The sequence below is a fragment of the Protopterus annectens genome, chromosome 1.part1, assembly GCF_019279795.1.
Source record: "Protopterus annectens isolate FY-2018-M chromosome 1.part1, PAN1.0, whole genome shotgun sequence".
In the NCBI taxonomy this organism is placed as follows: domain Eukaryota; kingdom Metazoa; phylum Chordata; order Ceratodontiformes; family Protopteridae; genus Protopterus; species Protopterus annectens.
The window spans coordinates 719,167,579-719,189,966 of NC_056726.1; positions in this window are offsets into that span (position 1 = coordinate 719,167,579).

Genomic DNA, 22,388 nt, shown 5'->3' on the forward strand with positions numbered 1-22,388 from the left:
TTACTATCAATAGTGATGCCTAGATGTTTTGTATTAGATGTGGGTTCAATTTTGGTGTTATCAGCTGAGAAGATAATGGAGGGAGCTGGTGGGTTTTTGTTAGAGAAAAGAATGAGTTTAGTTTTTTTGGGATTCAATATAAGTTGTTGGCTAGAGGTAGGATTCTATTTCTGTGAAAGATTTTTGTTTTCTTCTTGTAACTGAAACAAAGAGGGAGCAGCACATATTAGAGTTGTATCATCTGCATATTGAATAGTAGTAGACAGGTTGGTAGCAGTATGCAGATTGCTGGTAAAGACTGTAAAGAGCAGTGGGCCTAAGACTGAACTGTAAGGGTCTCCTACTAGTACTGGGAGGTGGGAGAATAGGTATTTTTTTTTCATTTGACTGCTTGGTGGTATTCTGTGAGGTAGCTTTGCAACCAAGTTAGTATGGAGTGAGATAGGTTGAGTGAGGTAAGTTCATTTAACAGTTTTTGGTGTGACATAGTGTCAAATGCCTTGGACATGTCTAAAAAGATAGATGTTACATGTTGGTCATTATTTTTTAGGTGATTAGTAGTGTCAGTGAAACTAAGGAGGGCAGTGGTCATACTATGGGTGGGCCTGAAACCATGCTGGGAGCTAATTAGGAGATTGTGATCAGTTAGGTAGCCCATGAGTTGGGTGTGGACACATTGTTCTAGGATTTTTGACAAAGGAGATAGAATAGCTATTGGTCTGTAGTTTGTGAATTCAGTTGATACACCACCCTTGTGTAGAGGGATGATGTATGAGGTTTTCCAAAGTTAAGAAACATGCTGTTCTTTGATTGATCTATTAATTAGTATACAAATAGGATAGGCTATGGAATTAGTAGCTAGCTTGAAGTATGAGGCTGGTAACTGGTTTATAGCAAGGGTTGTGGGTTTTAATTTATATAGCTATTTTCTTATGGTGTCTGTTTGGATGGGTGCTAGGGAAAAGGTAGTAGTGTTGTTAGGGGGTGGGGATGGGATGGTTGGAGGGGTGAGGGTAGAGTGATTTAGGAGGGATAGGATAGAGTTTGTAAAGAAATAGTTAAACTGGGTGGCCAAAATATCTGTGGTATTGGAGGTGGTGGTGGGAGGGGTTGAGGACTGTCCTGGTTGCATACTTTTTTTATACTACTCCATAATTTTTGAGGATTCCTATGGTGGATGTTTTGAATTTGAGTATAACATGCTCTTTTATCATTTTTGATTTGAGTTTTGGCTTTCTTTCTTAGGTCATGATAGGTCTCAAGAGAGTTTTGGGATTTGTTGGTATGATATAGGGTCCAGGACTTGTCTCTGTCTTTGAGTAATTGTTTGATTTCATTTGATAGCCAAGGGGTATAGTTAGCCTTGACCCACATTTTTCTAATTGGAGCTAGAGTATTTAGAATGTCAAGAAACTTATTATTGAAATATTCTACAACAGTGTCCAGGTTTAGTTGAGATAATAGGGACCAATCACAGTGTTGTAGTAAAGAGTTAAACATGGGGAATTGATTATTGCTTCTAATTTATTTGAATATTGTAAATTTGGGGATGTTAGTTCTGTGCCTGTCTAGGAAGGTGGGTAAGTGATCACTTAGGCTGTCAGGAAGACAGCCTGAGTGCCAAACTTTAGAGAAGGTTTATTAGTTAGGATCCAGTTGATAATTGTTTTTTTTTTGCCCCTGTTTGTCTATTCTAGTGGGAGAGTTTATAATCTGTTTTTATCCATATAGATTGATGGAGTTAGAGGGGATGTCAGAGGAGCAGACAAGCAAGTCAGTACTGAGATCTCCCATAATAATAGTCTCTTGACTGAAAGAGGTGGATGCCCAAGAAAATAGTTCTTCTATGGTGGAGAGGTTATTACCAGGGGGAATATAGACTGATATTATTATGTGTTTGTTAGAATTAATTTTGATTTGACAGATTAGTGTTTCAGTGTTATTCAAGTCAGGGGGAGTTGTTTGTATTCTTTTGATACTAAGAGTGTCATTGGATAGTATTGCTACACCTTCACCTTGTTTGTTACATCTGTCAGTTCTGTGGATGCTGAAGCCAGGGGGAATAATTTTGCTGCCAGTAATTTGGGGTTTATGCCAGGATTCTGTTAGGATAACTATGTCAGGAGAGTAGAAAGAGATACTTGCATGGAGATCATGGATCTTTTTTACAAGGCTTCTAACATTCATGCTAAGGATTAGTAAACTAGGGGTAGAAAGTCTGAGGTTTATGGAGTGTATTGGGTTGGAAGAGTGTGTTAGGCTTGTTGTCTGCTGATGTGGATAAGGGCCAGTATTTGGGTGTATGTTTCCACTTAACTTTAATTGTGTTTTCCTGTTTGGGAGTAGGTGTGGGATTTTTGTGGCACGTCTAAGGGCTAAGTTATTGGTATTAGGTAAGGAGACATGTTTGTAAGTGGATATATCTGTATTGTTTAGTTTGAAGAGGCTAGAAGCTATGAGGATATTGCATGTGGGAGAATGGGGTGGTGAATTAATAGGATTAGTGGGGGATTTATACTGGGGAGTAATACTTTTGCGATAGGAGGTAAGATGGAGGGTGAGAGAGATTAGAATGAGGAAGACAGTTTGCACAGGGAGCATAGTGGGGAACATTGGAAGTTGGTGGGGTGGAGTGAGGTTGTGTGGTAGGTTGATAGTGAGGTAAGAGAATGGGATAGGGTTGTGGAAGAATTATGGGTTGGTTAGGTATAAACTGTAAATGGAAGGGTGGATGGTGGGTGTGGACACTGATTGTGCTTTCTGGGAGTCAGTAGGGTTGGAGTTGGATTAGGTGAGAGGGGTAAGGGTAGTGGCGATTGTAGGCATAAGTATAAATGATGTGGGGATGGGTGGGAATTGGGGGTAGGGTAGCAGAGTGAGCCCAAGTGCAGCGAGGGTGAATGGAGCGGGTTTAACCACGGTCCAACTGGTTCATTGTAAAAACAATCAGCCAGCTAAGGTAAGTAGCTTACTAGCATTTAGTTACCCAAACAAGTCAATGTAATGGGTATGGGCTGGGAGTGTAACAAATGAGGCTGTCTCTAGTAGCAGTTAAGGGCACAAATTATGCTATTAGTGTGATAGTTAAATGGGTAACATTTAAATAGTAAAATTAAAAATTCAGGTGAAACTAATTGTCATTTTAATTTAAATAAATTTGGGAAAGATGAAGTTCAAGAACAGGCAGTAGGACAATACTGGTGGGGGGCATGCTTTGTTGGGTCCAACCACTGTGCACTCCACTGACATAGAAAAACCTAATTAGTGAGGAGAAAACAACATTAAAATATTGTGGAGATGCACTGCACTGAGTTTAGGCAATTGCAGGTCATACGTTTGACGCTGCAGGAGTTATTTGCATATTGGTGCAATTGTCCAGGGTTTCAGGATCAGGAGACTCACAGGGCCTTCTGGTTGAGAAAAAAGGGAGCTGTAGGAGAAGGGAGAGAAGGATTAATTACAGCTACAAAGGCGATGCAGATGGTTTAAATTTTAACAGACAAAACAGGAGAGACAGACAGACAGAAAGGGATTAGAAACAGCTGGAAAGGTGATTCAGATGGTTTAAACTTAAGAATTAGACAGAATGGTTAGAGAGAGGCAGGTATATAACAGTGGAAAGCTTAGGACAGTTGTATAGCAGGATTAGCGTAAGGAGACGGAAACACCAATAGAAGAGCTGACCTCAGGTACTGCAGATCTAAAAGGACTTATAAACCCATACAATGAAGATAAAAACATATAGAAACAGTCAGATAATAAAAGGGTTTAAAAAAACAGTTTAAGCCCTGTTGCATCAGGATAAAACATTACGCATAGTATGTTACAACAAACTAGTCTATAAGGCTACCAGTGCAGATTTATAGTTCTAACGAGCTCAATTAAGGTACCAATGTTGTAGTTCTAACAATGTTATTTTAGGTATTATGCAATATGCAGTAGTTGCAAAGGAACAACCTTGTCCCACAGCAATACTAGAGCCATTAAAATAGAAAGTGACAAATACAATGAAAAACAGTTGTCTACATAGATAATATCACTGCAATGTGTATGTATCTTTAAGCGTTTTAGCTATACTCTTATATGGGTGGTATGCAAACAGTATAAATAGCAAATGTACACTCTGTAGCACAAGTATGGCTCTACCACACTAGTTTCACCAAAAAACATCAACAGCAGTTAAGCAGCAGAGTGATAGTCACCTTACTAGGGTGGAGTGATCGACACCTTACTAATTATCACGTATGACTTAGGGAGTCATACATTTATATAAATGAAAACAAACCATATTTTGTAGTTGCAAACATTATACATCACTTATATTCTATCCAGTCATTTTCAGTCAAACATTACATAGCTCATTCAAATCCTGCATTCTTTTAAACCTCACTCCTCCTCCAAAACATTATTCTGCATGTATTGTTTCCGCAATTCCCATTTTTTCTAGTAATTTCCTCCTACCTTTTCTAAAGCTCCCATTTCCAGTAGTTGTATCTCTGTTACTGTATTCACTTCTTCTAATACAGTTAATTTAGACTTTGATATCCATTGTCTAGCAATTGCTTTTTGGCAGACACCATAATTATATTCAGCAAGGCCTTACTAGGCAATTCTGATTCTGTATCATAGCTCAAAAACATTATTTCCTTAGTTGCAACGATTTGCTCATCCAGTATTTCAGATAGAGTAGTTTGCAGGGAAGTTTTAAAGTCTGCCAACTCATTACCTTCCCCAAAAATATTTTTAAGATACCTCTTTCTTCCCCATCAAACCTCCAACATTTGCAATCTACCTTAGGAAAAATAATTTGGAGTCTACCTGAAGCATAAAAATATCTATGCAAACACTTCCAAGCAAAGATTCTACATTTTCTAGACTTTGTTGCATATTTGGGAGTCATATATACATATGTCCCCCATTGTTTATTTGTGAATTATGTCAAATGTTGTTTTAGTCTAAATACAAAATGACTGATACTATTTCCGGCTACAATGTCATTAGAGAAGACAGACCACTTCGTAAATGGGGTGAAACTGCCTTACTGTATAAGTCTAACTTAATTGTACATCAATTACCAAACTCCTACCCCTCCCCCAATAACATGACATACTTATCTCACAACTTCAACTTCACCCTAAAAAGGTCATCACCACAATTGTGATCTATATTCCACCTGGTAATACACCTGCTAGCCTTGAAGACTTATTATCCTGGTGTTCTTCCACATACACATAAGAGACCCTTATTCTGGGGGATTTCAACCTAGATTGGTTCACCTGCATATCAGAACCACCAAGTAATCTAATAAATCTCCATGGCTACCAGCAGCTAGTCCAAATTCCAACTAGATGTGATAAAAAATATAAAAAGGAATCCATCCTGACTGAGTCCTAACTAACAACCCCACATTGTACCCCCATGCAGGCTGTCTCCCAGACACCTTAAGTGACCATAACATAATATACTTTATGCATAGCAGAACAAGTATATGCAAAACCACTAACTATATATCCACTAGAAACACAAAAAAACTTCTCTCCTGAGGTCCTCAATACTTTACTCTGTAACTGTGACTGGACCCCCTTAATAACCCTCCCACTTGACCAGGCTGTAGCATATTTCAACAAAACATTTCTACAACACCTAGACACTGTCGCTCCATTACGCAAAATCAAGGTTAGAACCTCTACAAACCCTTGGCTCAGTAAAGAAACCAAACAAATCCTCACGTCCAGAGACGCTGCCTGGCTTTACTATAAAATAAACAAAGAAACACAAAGTTTAACTAAGTACCAAGAACTGCGCAACTGTGCAAAAAAATGCATTAGGCTGGTCAAAAAATCCTACTACATGACATTACAAACTAAATACCAACACAACCCCCAAAAATTTTGGAAGAATGTAAACCAGCTACTAAAATCCACCCAAAAGGCTACCCCCAAACCAACCACCCCTGACACTAAAGTTCCCATTGAAACACAATTCAGCTTCCACTTTGTGAACTCAATTCTATCCTTAGTATCACAGGACAGTTCCTTCCTCACTAGCCCCCCCCCCCGCAACACAAATAACACTAATACAAGGTTTACCCTCAAAACAATTTCCACCACTTCAATTAAAAGCATGATCTCCAAACTAAAAACCTCATCAACAGCAGCCGACTTACACCCCAGCTATTTCTTGAAACTCACAGCAGATGCTATTGCTATCCCAATCTCCACTCTCATAAACAGATCAGTTGTTGAAAACTATGTGCCCAAACTCTGGAAATATCCTATGTTACACCCATACATAAAGGTGGGACCTCCACTGAACTTAATAGCTACAGACCCATTGCTTTACTCTTCCCCCTGGCCAAAATCCTAGAAAAATGCATCCATACCCAGATGCTAAAGTATCTCCTAGACAGCAGCATCCTGTCACCTACTCAGCATGGTCTCAGACCTGCCCATAGTACCACTACAGCCCTCCTCTGCTTCACAGACACAGTAAACCATCTCAAAAATGAAGGCCTGCAGGTGTCAACTCTTTTTTTGGATATGTCCAAAGCATTTGACACAGTCTCGCACCAAATCCTGCTAAACAAACGAAACCAGTAACACCTATCAAATTCCACTCTTACCTGGTTCCAAAGCTACTTAACTGACAGGTACCAAGCTGTGAAAGGGGAAAATTCTCTCTCTCCTCAGCTGCCCATAACTATAGGAGTCCAACAGTGTTCTATCTTAGGACCACTACTATTCACAATCTTTACAAATGACCTCCGTACCTCCAGACAGCATGCATCTATTATTCAGTAAAATCTGTGCTGCACAAAACATTCCCACCTTCCTGCAAACAACTCAACTAGCATTCTCTGACTTTGAAAACTACCTAACCAAAGCCCAACTTATCCTCAATCCAAAGAAAACTCAGCTTATGATTATAACCAGTTCTAACAAAAACACTGATAGCAGTCAATTCACTATCTACTCCACAAATGCTACTCCAATTGCTCCAGTGCCACAGGCTAAGCTATTGGGAATAACCATAGACTCCCATCTAAAATTTGATAGTCATCTCAACTTAACTATTAAAAAAGTACATACCAAACTGGGATCACTCTACCGTATCAAACCATTTCTTACCAACAACACAAGATCAGCCATTGCTGGCTCCCAACTTCTATCCACCCTACTCTATGCATCTCCCATTCTGACTAATCTCAGCAAAACCGAACTAAGCAAAATGGAAGCCTGCTATAACGGAATTGCCCGCTTTGCTGCAAATTGCTCATATAGAACTCATCACTGTACTGCTTTGAGACAGCTCCACTGGCTTGAACTGCCCAGCCTCCTAACCTACAATCATCTCTGCCTCTTTCATTCTATCTATTACCTCCCCAATAAGTGTCCTGCCCTCAAAAACCTAGTACAACATCACTGAGCCAAAAGGCCTCTTAGATCATCAAGCAAACTACTACTAGAAGTCACCAACAACTACAATAGCTTTGGAGATGCACTATATAGTAGTTCAGTGGCTAAAAAATGGAACTCTGTCCCCACTAGCATTCAAAACACATCATCCAAAGCCTCCTTCAAAGACCTCATCAGGCAACATCTCAAGCAAAGTTGGCAGTGCCATGATTGCTCCCAAGGCTAGTGAAAGGGGATAAGGTACACATACTAAACCTAGAGTACTTGATTAAGATTGAAAACTATTCTCACAAACACTGGCTAATCTACAGTGTATGTACTGTACCTGTGTACTATGTATGTATTCTACCTATGTTCCAAATTTCAGCTGTACACCAGAAATCTATTAAGTACCTTTATTTTTAAATATTTTTTGTTTGTTCTCTCCACTGTAACTGTTGATGTGCTGCATGTTGTAAAATAAAATAAACTAATGCATTTCATCAAAGTTATTGTTGTAATGTAAGATAAGTATGATGCGACTATGAATGCTGGCAAAGGAGGAAATGTAATATGCCATCCTTCACTGTGCTCAAAGGAAACGTACATTGACAAATCAGACTGGTAGGGCTAATGGTCCCTTAGCTTTCCCAGATTTCATTGCTCTGTCTCTGGTATGCTTTATATTTTGGTAATGGAGGAATATATCTAGTGAGTAATGCTTATGTTTAATTATCTTGGGAAGTGCAAGCTGATGCAGAAATTGTAGTTATATTATATTATATGAAGTACAGTGACAGCAAATAAATGTACCTGTTTTTCTTTTTTTCTACCCTGTTAAGTGTTGGTTTTGCCTAGAATAGTTGAGTAACAATACTGAGATATCTGTTTTCTGTGCTTCTACAGGTAGTATAGGCATTGATTACCATATATGTTGTTCTGTTAGTTCTCTGACTGCTTAAACATAATTTTATGCTGCAGATTTTACACAGACAGGGAGTGAAGTGCTAAACAGAGTTATGTATGAACACTAACAGAGTTAAGCATGCAAACTGTAATAACATAAAAACATATTTTTTATTATATCAAAAAAGATCAGTGTCTGCATATATATATATATATATATATATAGAGAGAGAGAGAGATACGAAAATGTGGAAGTGTTTTAAAAAACTAAAAGCCAGCAACTCTCAAAGGGAATATTCATTTAATTATTATTACTAGCAAGACTGCATTCAGATCGCATATATTTAAAATATTAACAATGCTATGACAATGACAGAGCTGTATGTCTGACAATGTCTTTGCACACATGTTCTAAGTGTCTAATTCTGTAGAAATCAAAAATGTTTATAACACTGTACAAATTAAAAATTGCAATTGTATTATAAAAATATTTCATTTTTGTCACATAATGAAACTATACTATGTAAACAGAAATAGTACATTGATACTGTGGAATATATACATATGTAATATGTAGATGGCCCTAAGATGGCGGCGTCTTGTATGGTAGCGGCCTCTCTGGCTCTGATTGTGCACTTTGTGGTTCTGTTTTGTATTTACATTTTTTGTTGATGTGTTGGTCCCTTTGCCTGGTCCAGTGTGTCCAGTGTCCTGTTGTCTGTGCTTGTGATGTCAATGGAGTCCCTGATGTGAGTTTTTGCTTGGAGTTTGTTAACATGAAGTAGGCCTTCACTAGCGAGTTGCTGGATGCGGAAGTGGATGCTGAAACCTGTCTGCCGGTGCAATGTTGGAAATGGATTTTGGGTCGGAGAGAGAACCAAGATTTTTTTTGTGAACTGATGATGGTGGATGGGGATGATGGAGGAGGAAAGATCGTTGAGTGGCTGGTTGTTGGGGTCTGTGGATTGTGAGGCCTGCTGGGTCGGATGATTTAGTCTTGGAACTTGGATTGTTGGTATTGGAGTGGAGATGCGGTGATTTGAAGAGGGAGCTGGTTGGACTGGGACTTGAATGCTTCTGGTACTGGAGTGGTAATGTGGGTGTTGAAACTTATTTGACTGCAGTTGGTCTGAGACTTGGTTGAAATTGGTGCTGGAATGAAAAATGCTATGGTTAAACCTGTGTGCCTTGGTGGCTCATTTCTGATGTTATTCATGTTCTGTGTTGCTGTGTAAATGTTTGTGCTTATGTTGAGCTTGGAGGAACTTAATCTCATTCAACTGTGCACTTGTGTGTTGTTGAATGGCATTAAAGTTATTTCTGATTATTCTGATTCTGATTATAATGTCAGAAAACAGACATATTTGCCATGTAAAACTACACACACACAATAAAATGTTATCCTTGCATGTTCTTCATAAGAATATTATGTAAAGAAAAACTGTGTACACAGAAGCAGAACCCTGGACAGCTGTTTTCAGCATTACATAAAATTAGAGTAGCATTTTCCAGTAGAATACATACTGATGTTAATTTAAAAATGTATGCAATTTATGCAGATTAATTATCACTGATGTCAATTAAAATTAACTGAAAGTTTAATAATATTTCTCATATGTTCTCAAAGAGTGTACTGATGGAAGTACTTTTTATCTGTGGTGGATGACATTGTGTGGCATTCTATGATTTGGTCTGCAGACTGTTTGAAAGGTGTGACTATTTTAATCATGAGTGAAAATTTTAAAATAGCACTTACACATTGATTGCAGCACAATGGTAAGAGAATGAACATTCATACCCGCTCCTGGAGTTATTGGTGAGTTATGCAGTAATGTTAGGAACCAAAGAGGTAAAACCATGCTGATGGCAGTTGGAGGTTTTAAAGAGAGCCTAATAGAGGACAGTACTGGGGATAACTGGGGATATATGATGAAATTAAGTGACAAGCGCAAAGGATGTGCTGTGACAATTTGCAACAATAATGGAGAGCAGTAACAATGTCATGTCACACATCATCATGCACCTGATGAAAGGGATGTGGGGCATTAAGTAGCTATGCATGTAATTCATTAGTGTGCAGCCATGTCACATGATTTCTTCACTGTAGTGAAGTTCATCAGTGCACAGACCTGTCATATGATACTGTCACTGAAGTGAAGTTCATCAGTTTGCAGTTCTGTCACATGATGCACTCACTGCAGTGAAGTTCATCAGTGTGCAGCCATTTCAAATGAAGATCAGATCCGCAGTGAAGTTCATCACTGTGCAGCACTGTTACATGATGCTCTTATTGTAGTGAAGTTCATCAGTGTGTAGTCCTGTTATGTGATGCACTCATGATAGTGATTGCAGAACATTTGGTTAGCACCTTTATGGAAACACATTTTGCAATACCGACGGAATACAGCCTCTAGAGGATCATGATTTCTGTCCGCAGTGAATATAACAACTAGATGTAAGGCAGTGGAAGCCATTAATGGCAGAGTTTGCAGTTAAGAGAAGTACAGACCCTGTTGCAGGAATTACTGCCATGTGTTCTCACAGCTCAAAATTTGATAAACTTTTATGCTGTGACATTGCAGATGATGGGTGACACATACCTTTTCATGTCTAGAATATTCAGACAGATATGCTTCATTCATGGATTTCTGATTCTGATGCCCACAGCATCACATAAGAGTAACTTTAGTGTTTGCTTTTTGTCAAGAAATTCATTCAGAGCTTTTAATATGTCCTTGACTCAATTATGCGATCTTCTTGACAGTAGTGGTTTAAAAGTCAATCTAAAATCTGTATTACTAGACTTTAAACCAGCTGTAATACATAATGCCATATTCAATATTCCATGCACACTATCCAAAAGTCCGTTTTTTTTGTACTTCATGCAGAGAACCTGTGGTGTATTCATTTAATTTTTTCTTGTTAAATGGTATTGCATGTCAAGTTTCTTGTGTTTTAATACTGTTTATTTGTAGTTTTGATCCATTTTTGTTAATTTTATTCTAAAAAGCCACTGGTTATAATTTCTGTCTGCCGTAGTGTGTAGTCTTGTAGTTTTATTTGCAACAGTGGAAATGTTGTGATGTACTGCAGGATCTGTTCCTCATCTAAAGCATCTATACACATTTTCTTGTTTTTTGTCAGAGCAGTATTTACTTGTAATTCTCTGATTGGTCTGTGTTATAATTTTGTAGTCATAATAGTGGCAGTATTATGATTTTGCAGCAGGATCTGTACGCATTCAACTGTTTATACTTCCATAATGTAAAGAGTTGTTTATCTTTTTCTATTTGTCTATTTAAAGCTGCACTTACAAAGATTACTTTGTGTTATTTGTTTGTTACTCTGTTAGAGATCACCAGCAGCACCCCCCCCCCGTACACACACTGTTACATTAGGTTTTGCTTTCCCTGTTGCCCCTCCTGTTTGTACAATAAATGTATTCTTTCTCTGTCCCACTGTAAAACTCTTAAGTTTCCAGCCTATCTGGGACCCCAGACCCTTAGCTTGAATCATAGTGGTGAGACAGCTGTGATGTAATACAGGTTCTGTGTCACAGAGACCCATTGACTGAGTTATTGGCTATTTTTAGTTGGATTTCTGTCTAAATTGTCTCATACAATTTGTGCTGTGCTGCACTCACCTAGGGTCTTTAGACTCTTAAAAAGTGTAAAAAGTCCTGAAGTAAGAGAAATGATTGGTCTTTATTTTGATATAACAAACAGCATGTTTCATTATAAAGGAAAGAAAAAATAATTTATTTCATTGATTACTTTTGTACTTCAAGTCACTAGTGTTGTAATACAATTTATTTGTACTTTTGATCCATTTTTGCTGATTTTGTTCTGAAAAGCTGCTGGTTTTAATTTATGCCTGGTCTAGTGGTATAGTCTTGTAGTTATATTTGCAATGGTGGTAGTATTTTGTTATACTGCAAGATCTGTGCCTCATCCAAAGCATTTATACATATTCTGCTGTTTTTGTCAAAGTTACATTTACTTGTCATTCTCTGCCTAGTCTGTGCTATAATCTTGAAGTTATAGTTGCCAATAGCGGCATTACTGTGGTTTTGCTGCAGGATTGTTACTCACTCACCTGCTTATACTGCAATTCTATTGTAAAGATTACTTGCTCTGCTTAGTATTCATCTGTGTAAAGCTGGAATTACTGAGATGATATTGCATTCCTTTGTTTGTCACACTGTTAGAGTAAATTAACCCCTCCCCTGTAGTGTAACATTGGGTATTGACGTCCTTGCTGCTCCTTCCTGATTGTGCAATAAATTCACACATTCCCTGCCTGCACTGTAGAAAGTAAAATTCCTACGTTTTCAGCCTACCTGGGACCCAGGACCTGTAATTTGAGTCATAGTAGTGAGAGAAATGTGATTTAATACAGTTTGGTGTCACAGAGACCCATTGGCTGATTTATTGGCTATTTTTGATTGGATTCCTCTCTATCTCACCTAATATAACCTGGGCTGAGCTGTACTCACCTTGGATCTTTTATTCAAAACTTTGAGGAAGTGTGGAAAGCCTTTAACTGAGAGAAATGCAAATAGCATACCAGTGTTTTTCATCAAAAAGGGAAGATGAAAAGCTATGTTGAGTACAGTGGGTTGCTTGTACATGAGCTTTTTTTCCCTATTAAAAAAACACACACACACACACACAGACACACACACACACACACACACACACACACACACACACACACACACACACACACACACACACACACACACACACACACACACACACATACACACACACACACACACACACAAAATTAATCTATACAGTTTAGTAATCTAGACTGGAGGCTTCACTAACCTGTGCTGAGTCAAGTAAACATACCTCATACTGCAGCTAAATCTGACTATATCTGCACACCCCAGCCCAATAACGTGGCACTCCTCTATGCTTTAGTAGTAAGTTTAGCTAAAGTAATCCCTGCATCCTAAAACAAGCCTTGCTTCCAAGGAGTTTTAGTTATCCCAGCCCCTGAGTCCTGTTGAAACTATAGACCAGCATTTCCCACAACTTGTGTAGCCATCCTGAGTGAGGCTGACTGACAATCATCTACTTGTAAAACAGCACAACCCAGTGTGTGTGAGAGAGATGTCCATATACAGGCCAAGATTCATAAAGAGCTATGTGACGACCCCAATTAAATCCGGGGCAGTAACTAAAGAGCTTCAATCCTCATCACTGTCTCTGGTAAGGGAGCATCACTGAAAGCAGGGATATAAATACGCAGTTTTCCCCTAAGAGTATACCAGGAACAGGCTCCAAATGTGGGACTGGACTATATGCTTCACTCCAGGTCCCCAAATGAGTCTTCACATTAACCACTGCAGAGCACGATGTCCCTTTTCTAGGTATTTGACACACTCACTCTTAAATATTTGATATTCACACATACAAACACTCTTGGGAAAGACTGGCACAGATTTACCTGCTATGTTCTCTTTCCCAAATTACAAGATAGTGACTACCACCAGTCAAATATCACAATACCCTTCAAAAGGGGTGTTCAACTATATTGGGTAAAATAAATATTGATATAAATGCTAGCATGTAATCCAAGCGGGAAGGCTTTTTGGAGTGGCCCTGGTGTTATCACAATAAGCATAAACATTCTCCGGTTACTAAAAGTACTTTCTAAATAACCAGCCATAATAAAAGGTAGTAAAAATATTTAATAATGAATAAAATGATTTAAAACATGTATATGCTGAATAAATGATTCTAATATACCACAGAGTTTCACACACAGGAATTATGAAATTAACACTCTTCACCTTGGAAGATATTCATGTCTGAGACTTGGTTTAAGGCCACAGAGAGCACCCTGGCCATATAAGGCTACAATGCCCTTCACACATTCAGACCTCAAAATGAGCATGAAAGAACCAAAGGAGGAGGTGTATCCATCTTCATTAAATCCAAATACACATCAAGACTGGTAAAACAGTGCAACTCTCTTGAGCTACTCCAGGTCCAAACAACTATAGGCAAAATACCCCCCCATATCATTGATAACTACATGTCCCCCACCATGAACCAGGAGAAACACATTACTTACCTGGACTTGCTAGAGTTACTCAATATACAGCCGAACAATTTGGTTATGTAACATTTCAACTATCCTTCCATTGACTGGGCAACTTATACAAGCACAAACTTGATTGCTCTGAGGTTCCTGGATTTTGTTCATTCAAATGCCCTGGAACAGTTGGTCTGCAACCCCACAAGGGGCTCAAATGTCCTAGACCTAGTGCTTACCAACATGGGGGGGTCGCTGCACTACCCCTGTGTGTTGCCTCCCTGGTAAGGTCAGACCATAAACCAGTCTCATAAGAAGTAAAGATCAGACATAACAACCCCCACAGGAGCAAATAAATCTGAAAGATGTCTCCAAAGCAAACTATAGCCTGTTAAGTGATGGTATAAAAAGTTTCAAAGCCCATACTAACCCAACCAAGAATGACCTATGCAGAAAAGTACACAAATGCCCTTTATAGCCACTTAAATAAATGTATTGTCTCAGCTGTACCTGACAGGACTAAAACTAAGTCTTCCCCCCAAAAGAACAAGCCACCCTGGTGGACTGTAAGTATAAATAAGTTATATGACAAATGAAAGAAACTGATGTCAATGAACAAGATGAAACTTACTCAGCAGAGGAAGAATACCCTCCACAGTTTGAACAAGCAAATCAGATATCTTGTAAAGTCCTCTAAGGCTCATTACAAGATTAAATTAGCATCCCTAGTTAAAGACAACCATAAGGCATTCTATAGCTATGTCCAAAACCTAAAAGGGAATGCCCAGCTGTGTGCCGAATTTATACTGGCTGTACCATTCACACTGAACTTGAGGAAATTGCCAACCTGCTAGCTGACAGATTTGGCCATAAATTCACTCCCCTGTCCTCACCAGCTGTAGTCCAAAGCATTTGTGACACCAGTCCTCTGCTGAGTATCTCCAAAGAACTGGTCATACAAGCGCTCACCAAGTCCAAAAACATGGCCTCTGTGGGACCAGATAACATCCCAGGTTACTTATAAACAATCTAAAACAAGACCTAGCCAAACCACTTGGCACTCTCTTTAACCATAGCCTGAGAACTGGCTTTATTATGGTGGTGTGGAAAACAGCAACAGTAATCCCTTTGCACAAAAATCACATTACATCAACTGATCCAGGAAACTATCAACCCATTAGCCTAACCAGCATTATCTGCAAGGCCATGGAAATAATTATTATTATTGTTTACAGTTTGTTTACCAGGATAGTCCATTGGGCCGAGATGAGCCTATTTTCAATGGAGTCCCAGGGAGAAAAGCTCCATAAAAGCAGTATACAAAGAAAACAATGCATTCACATTTTGTAATAACAAAGCAAGAACAATGGTATTACATAGTATAAAATTCAGATAAAAAGAAGAAAGTCATTAGTGAATATTCACAAATGGATTAGCTAACAGATTGGAAATATAATAGTGGTGGCAAACAGCATCACATGGTTTGTTTGTGTCTTTCGGCTTTTCCCGGTTAGGGGTCGCCACAGCGGAACTCCGGCCCGCTAATGATTGGCAGTAGATTTTTACGTGCTGGCTTGCCAGGCCTAACGCACAACCTTCAATGAAGGAACACCCATTCACGCAAGTCGCCACACAGAAGACACTCTAACTGAGAATTGAACGGGCAACGTCTAACTGTGAGGCGACAACGCTACCGCAGCACCACCACCGCAAATAAAAACAGCATCACATGGTATCTTAACAAAATTATAGATGGATAGGGGGATAGGAGGTGTTAAGTATTGATGTAAGTAGAGAGGGACAGTAAGAAAAAGTAGTGTATACGTAAATAAGTGAAGAGAAAGGTGGATAAGAAGTAGTGTAGCTCAGCATGAAGAATGAGAACAGAGAGGGAGAGAGTATGAGAAACAGGGAATAATGTAGAGGGGGAGTCATGTGGGGTGAGAGCAGGAACATTCCCAGAGTGATGTGAGATGGAAATGAAGCAAAGTCTTAAAGGTAGAATGGTTATGGGTGGTACGAATAAGTGGTGGAAGGGTGTTCCAAAGGCATGCTAGGGAAAAGGATAATAGATGTTTGCCTGATGGGTTAGCAGGTTTGTGCAGTTCAAGCAGATTCTGGTTATTGGATCTTAGAAGTCTATCAGGCAGATGCATTTTGAGAGAGGAGGCAAGGGAGGAGCAGAGAGAGGGATTGAAGATGGTTTGTGAGCATGAATTATTTGAATGTAGGAAAGACAGTTGGGCAGTTCTAGCCAATTTAGGTTGTGAAGGGCATTGCAGTGGTAGCAAGAGGATTTGTAGCCAGTGGCAAACTTAGAAATTTTGTTGCAACAGGAAGATAGTTTTGTCTTTACAGAAGATTGAAGGTTAGTAAGAAGTGGGGCACCATATAAGAGGGAAAGAATGAGGTAGGTGGTAGAGAGAAAAAACTTAGTAGAGGGAGTGAGATAGCAGTTGTGGTGGTAAAGCATACCAAGTTTCTGGTGGGTTTTCTTTATATTAGCGGGTAGGTGGATATCAAATTTTAACTGTTCATCAATAAGGACTCCTAGAAGCTTGGAATAGGAAACTACCTAGAAAGAGGTATTGTTTTGGCTGATAATGGAGAACGAGTTCTTGTCTAAAATAATCATCATGGACCTTATCAACAAGGACACAGGCAGCATTCAAACTCTTCTCCCAACCCCGTTTGGTTTCGTCAAGGGTAGATCTTGCTTATTAAACCTGGTGGACTTCTTTGAGAATGTTACCAAAGCCCCGGATGGGGGCAAAGCAGTACATACCACCTATCTTGATTTAGCTAAGGCTTTTGATACAATCTCCCACACAGGGATCATTGAGAAACTCTCCCAGTTGGGGATTAACCCATATGTCACTAGATAGGTAGCTAACTGGCTCACCGACAGAAAGCACACTGTCAAAGTTGGGGAGTCCACCTCCACCAGTAGATGAGTTACCAGTGGGGTACCACAAGGATCTGTGCTGGGCCCTCTACTGTTTGGAATGTATTTCTCCAAGGTCCAGGTGAAAATAGATGGTCTGTGGCTTACCAGGTTTGCAAGTGACTGCAAACTGGGGGCAATCATTGAGTCCGCCAATGATGTGAACAGTTTACAGAAGGGGCTGATGCACCATTTGATTGGTGCCACAGTCACAGACTAAAACTAAACACAAAAAAATGGCTCATTATTCCCTTTGGCAAAGAAGTAGCTCCTGCTAATTATGATATAGATTGCACACATCTAAGCTGAAACCCAGTGGTGCAAGACTTGGGAACACAGGTTGATAGCAGTCTAAACTTCGATCACCATGTGTCCATAGTGGTAAGGAAAGCCTTCTGCATTGCTCATCTCATAAATAAGGGCATCACTTCCAGACTAAGGAGGTTATAACTCCTCTGTGCTCAACCCTTATCAGACCAATAATTGAGTGCAATACTCCCTTCTGTTTGTGTCTCAACAGACAGCTGCAGTAACTGGAGAGGCCACAGAGCTTTCTAACCAAGAGAATCCAGGGCCTTCAAAACGTGACTTACATGAAAAGACTGAAAGCCCTGTCACCGTACTCTGTATCATAGAGGCTGCTGAGAGGCAACCTATGCCTGGCCTACAGAGCAGTCTTTGACTCTAAATTAATAGAAATGGTGCACATCCACAGATCAAATGGGACATGTGTCATTCACTTCAGGGATCTCAATTTAGCCTGTGACATTAACAAAACATGTTGGAGAGGCAGATATATTTCCCAGAGATTTTCAGTCCTCTGGAATAAACTCCCACTTCACATGAAGCAGAGCTCAATGACCCTATTTACGTGCAACCTTGACAATTGGATAGTTGACCACAAATTCTCTCCGGGAGTGGCACCTATATCCTTCATGGACAGGGGTACTCAGTGCTGATCATAAAATTACTCTGCTAACAATGACCATCTAACTGTAGTCAGTTAGGGTACACAGGTTTTTTACATGGCTGGGCTTGTAAAGGCCCTAGGGGCATTAGCCTAGTAACTTACTATGAACCTATGAACCTATGATAAGTCATATGTTTGACAATTCAGGAGGCATCCTGGGATGTTATTAGGGCCCACTGAGGCCATGTTCTTGGTTTTAGTGAGTGCAGCCAGTACATGCTCCCTTGTAATAGTTTGATAGGTTATTTTGAGGGTATTATTGCAGCGATGCTTGGCGGTTTGAGGTTGGTAAAGTTGGAACTGAATTTGTCTGCTAACAGGTTTGTTATATCACCAGGCTCAGTGAATATGGCACCATTAACCACCATTTCAGCACATTGCTGTGTGCTGCCCTTGAGGTTTCTGACATAGCTGTAGGAGGCCTTAAGGTTACCTTCACTTGGGAGGCTATCTTAATCCCAAAGTTGGCTTTGCTTGACCTAATTAGCCCACTTAGTTGCCTATTTACTTTGATGAGAGAGGTTTATCCTTATGAGAATTACATCTCCTGATTTTTTGTCACAATTTTTTTTTCTTTTTTGCTGTATATCCTGTTTAATTTCAGATGCCACCAGGGTGCTTTGTTTTTAGGGCCATTTCTGGGCTTACTTCTGGTAGGTACAGCAGTCTCTATGCAGCTATTGACATGGTTGTACAGAGTTTCTGAGAGCAATTCAGCATAGGCTGGTGTGTTCTCAGTGTTTGGAGGGGCATTGAACTTTGACAATCATCACTTAATGACAGGTAATTTGCCTTGGAATAGTTCCTAACTGTTACTGGTTTTAATGGAATTACAGAGTTGATTTTGTTTTTGAAGGAGACAGCTTTATGGTCGGACCTTACCATGGAGGATGAGACATTGGTTTGGACGATTCAGTGGTCTCTCATATTTGTGAGCATGAGGTCCAGCATGTGGGAGCCTGTAGTGGGCTTATTCACTATTTGGTCAAGGGTGTTTGTATTTACACAGTTTTAGAATCTCTGTGCCTGTAGATTTGAAGCCATGTAGGATTCCCAGTTTATAGAGGGGTAATTAAAATCCCACATGAGCAGGATGTTAGGTTGTATGGTAAGCATCTCCAGTAGGTCCGAGTATGCATTGTGAGCTTCTCGGGACCTGGAGGGTGACGTTAGCTGACTCAAAAGTATTACTGGATTTTGTGTATGGTGATCTGCATGTGGAGGAACTCCAGCACATCATCCTGTCTGACCACCCTAGATGTATGCTTGTTATTCATGTATATTGAGGCATCTCCATCTTTAGCCCTTGTCTGTGCTGCTACTGGTCTAAAAGTATGGAAGGTACTGAAAACTTGCACTGTCAGGGTGCTATCCGCTGCTATAAACCATGTCTCTGTAACTGCACAGATGTCTATATTCTTGAGTGTGAGGAGGGCTTGGAGGAAGTGTAGTTTTTTTTGTTTAGGCTCCTGGCATTGAGCAATAATACCTTGAGGTTATGTTGAGTTGATTTTGCTATGTCAGTAGTTTTATCAATTTGGCATTCCATAGAAAGGCCCTATGGGGGTGGACAAAGCTTTAGCTAGTATTCAAAAGCAGACCATCCTTGTCAAAGCAATGTGGTCTATTGACCATGTACTCCCAAGCTGAAAAATATTAAAGCCCCTTAGAATGACACCAGAAACACAGCCATTAGTTGGACTCAATCACTTTTTTGTCATATTGTGAAATCATCCTTGATGATGGTAGTATGGTGCTCAGTGCTGGGCTCACAGCAGCCTGAGGCACATAGTCTGAAAGCTCCATAATGTCTCTCTTCATATAGTCCAGGGAGGTACATCTCAAGTCATTAACACCTATGTGGCCTATGGTGGAATATACATGGACCTGTGTGCAGATAGTGGCTCCACATAAGCAACTAAGTTATCTTCTCCTTGATCAGCCTGGTTAGAGGGGCATCAGTAAATCTTACAATGGAGTTCTCCACGATGAGAGTCCTGGGAAGTGTGTTTGCTTGCCTTAGGGGCTTAGTGTTTGGGGCTCCACTGAGAGTGACAGTATGTGTGGTGTTAGGTGTTGTTTTTTCTGAGTGCCTTTGGGCTTGCTGAGGCATAGGTATGACAGTGGGAGGTCTATGTGATCTTTGTTGTTTAGGAAGATTACTTTTAAGTGCCTCAGCATATGTTAGTCTATGTGTGTGCTGTGTGTTATGTGAGGTGGGTGTTGTGCGTGTGGTTTTGACAACCTGATGTGGACTAGTATTTGAGAGTTCAGCCTCCATTGTCATTGTGTAATTTACACCTCTCACATACTGTGTCTGATTCTTTAAGGATTAAGTGGTTGTCACTACACATGAGACAGTTGCTACATTGTCTCAAGATGCTGATATCCACTAAGCTGGCTACACAGAAGTTAGAATATTGCATATCCATAATGTCCAGTCATTTGATTTGTTAGCTACAAGGGGTGGTGTATTGGGGTTAGAAGGCAATTAAGATTGCTTTGTTTACACAGACTAATAAGGGTGCTTTGTTGGGACAGATTAAGCTAAACAGTACTAAATTCTACTAACTTTAATGTTTACACAATACTGACTTCTACCAAATCTGTAAGTATTGCCATTTGACTCCCAACTAGCTGCTCTAAGCTTGTTGAAGCACAAGGTATTTGCGTTATTGCTGCTTCACAGGTTAAAGTTTTATAGATCATTCTACAGAGAGAATTTGTTTTCCAGGTGTTTCCTACTGTACAGGGCACTGTTAACCCATGCAAATGTACAACATTCATACCAGCAAAGCAAAAACAGAAAACTAAACAATGAACCCTCTGCTCAATAAAATGACTATGCTACAAGTAATTTTGTATATTTACCAACTCAGATAAACCAGGCAAACACCTCCTGCCACATGCTGAATAAATTCAGTTCACTTGATGTAAAAGCACAATAGAAAACACCCACAAGTGCAATAATAACACAAACCACTTGACTAGCTGCTTGCTGAAGGTAATTTTAGGACCATAACAGTGAGAGGAAGAGCAATTTTTTTTTTTTACAAAAAATGAGGATACAAAAGCAATCACTGAAAATAACAAATGCAATTTAGCAATCAAGGTACTTAATTTTGCCTGGATGGCACTGGATACAAGTAAAATACTTCTGGATGCAGGCTAGGACTTGAAACTTTGGTGAGCTCCAGGAAAATGAATAGGAGACAGTATGTAGTAAAAGAAGTTTACTCAAGAACAGACTGGTTTGCTGGGTGGGTACTCAGTATCATGGGTCTATGGAAAACGATGCATGAAAACTGTACATAAACAGCTTATGTAACAGTCAATAGCAATGAAAGGGGGGAGGAAGTGACTTTGCAAATCAAATAATTATAAGTGGTGGAGGTCAGAGATACAGCAAACGTGTGGCAGGGTTGGGACATGTTCAAGGAACAAGCAGAGTAGCTACTGAAGTTAGCAAGCGAATAAAGGCAATATTGGAGCTCTGTCAGAAACTTTAGCTTAATGTGTTAGTGGAGGATGAGGCAGCCACAGAATGCAAGCAGGTAAATGATAAACAGGGTATAAATGCACTGAAGCTCAAACTGGAGCAGAGTCAATTCTCTGGCAATTGAACTTCTACTACAGTTTAAGGCACCAGAGAATGCAGAAATGTACTAGTAACACTGTTTACAAAAACAAAATGCAGTAATAAAAGATTAAGGCACAAATCTGGTAGTAGTATTACATAGTTCTGCCACAACTGTAAATTAAACTAAAATACTTTGGCCCAGCAGGGTTTAAAATACAGATAGCTATTACAAGTAAACAGAAGTGCAGAATAAGTAAGGTTACAAAACAAATAAAAAAAAATACAATCAGATGGAACAGAGCAGAAAAGTACAATGTAGTTTCACCATACAGGTCACTAACTGCAACTCAAATATTTAAGCCTAATTGAAATAATGAAAACAATTTAATTCTCTTTCCTTACTTTTTGGAAAAGCTAGTTACTTACACCTCTCCAAGTCTTGGATATGTCTTTATCTGTGGCAGTAATGGGAAATACTATGAGATGAGTGCTTTTAAAACCCTTGTTTCAGGATTCAAATGCGTACAGGTCCCTTTTGCAGCATAA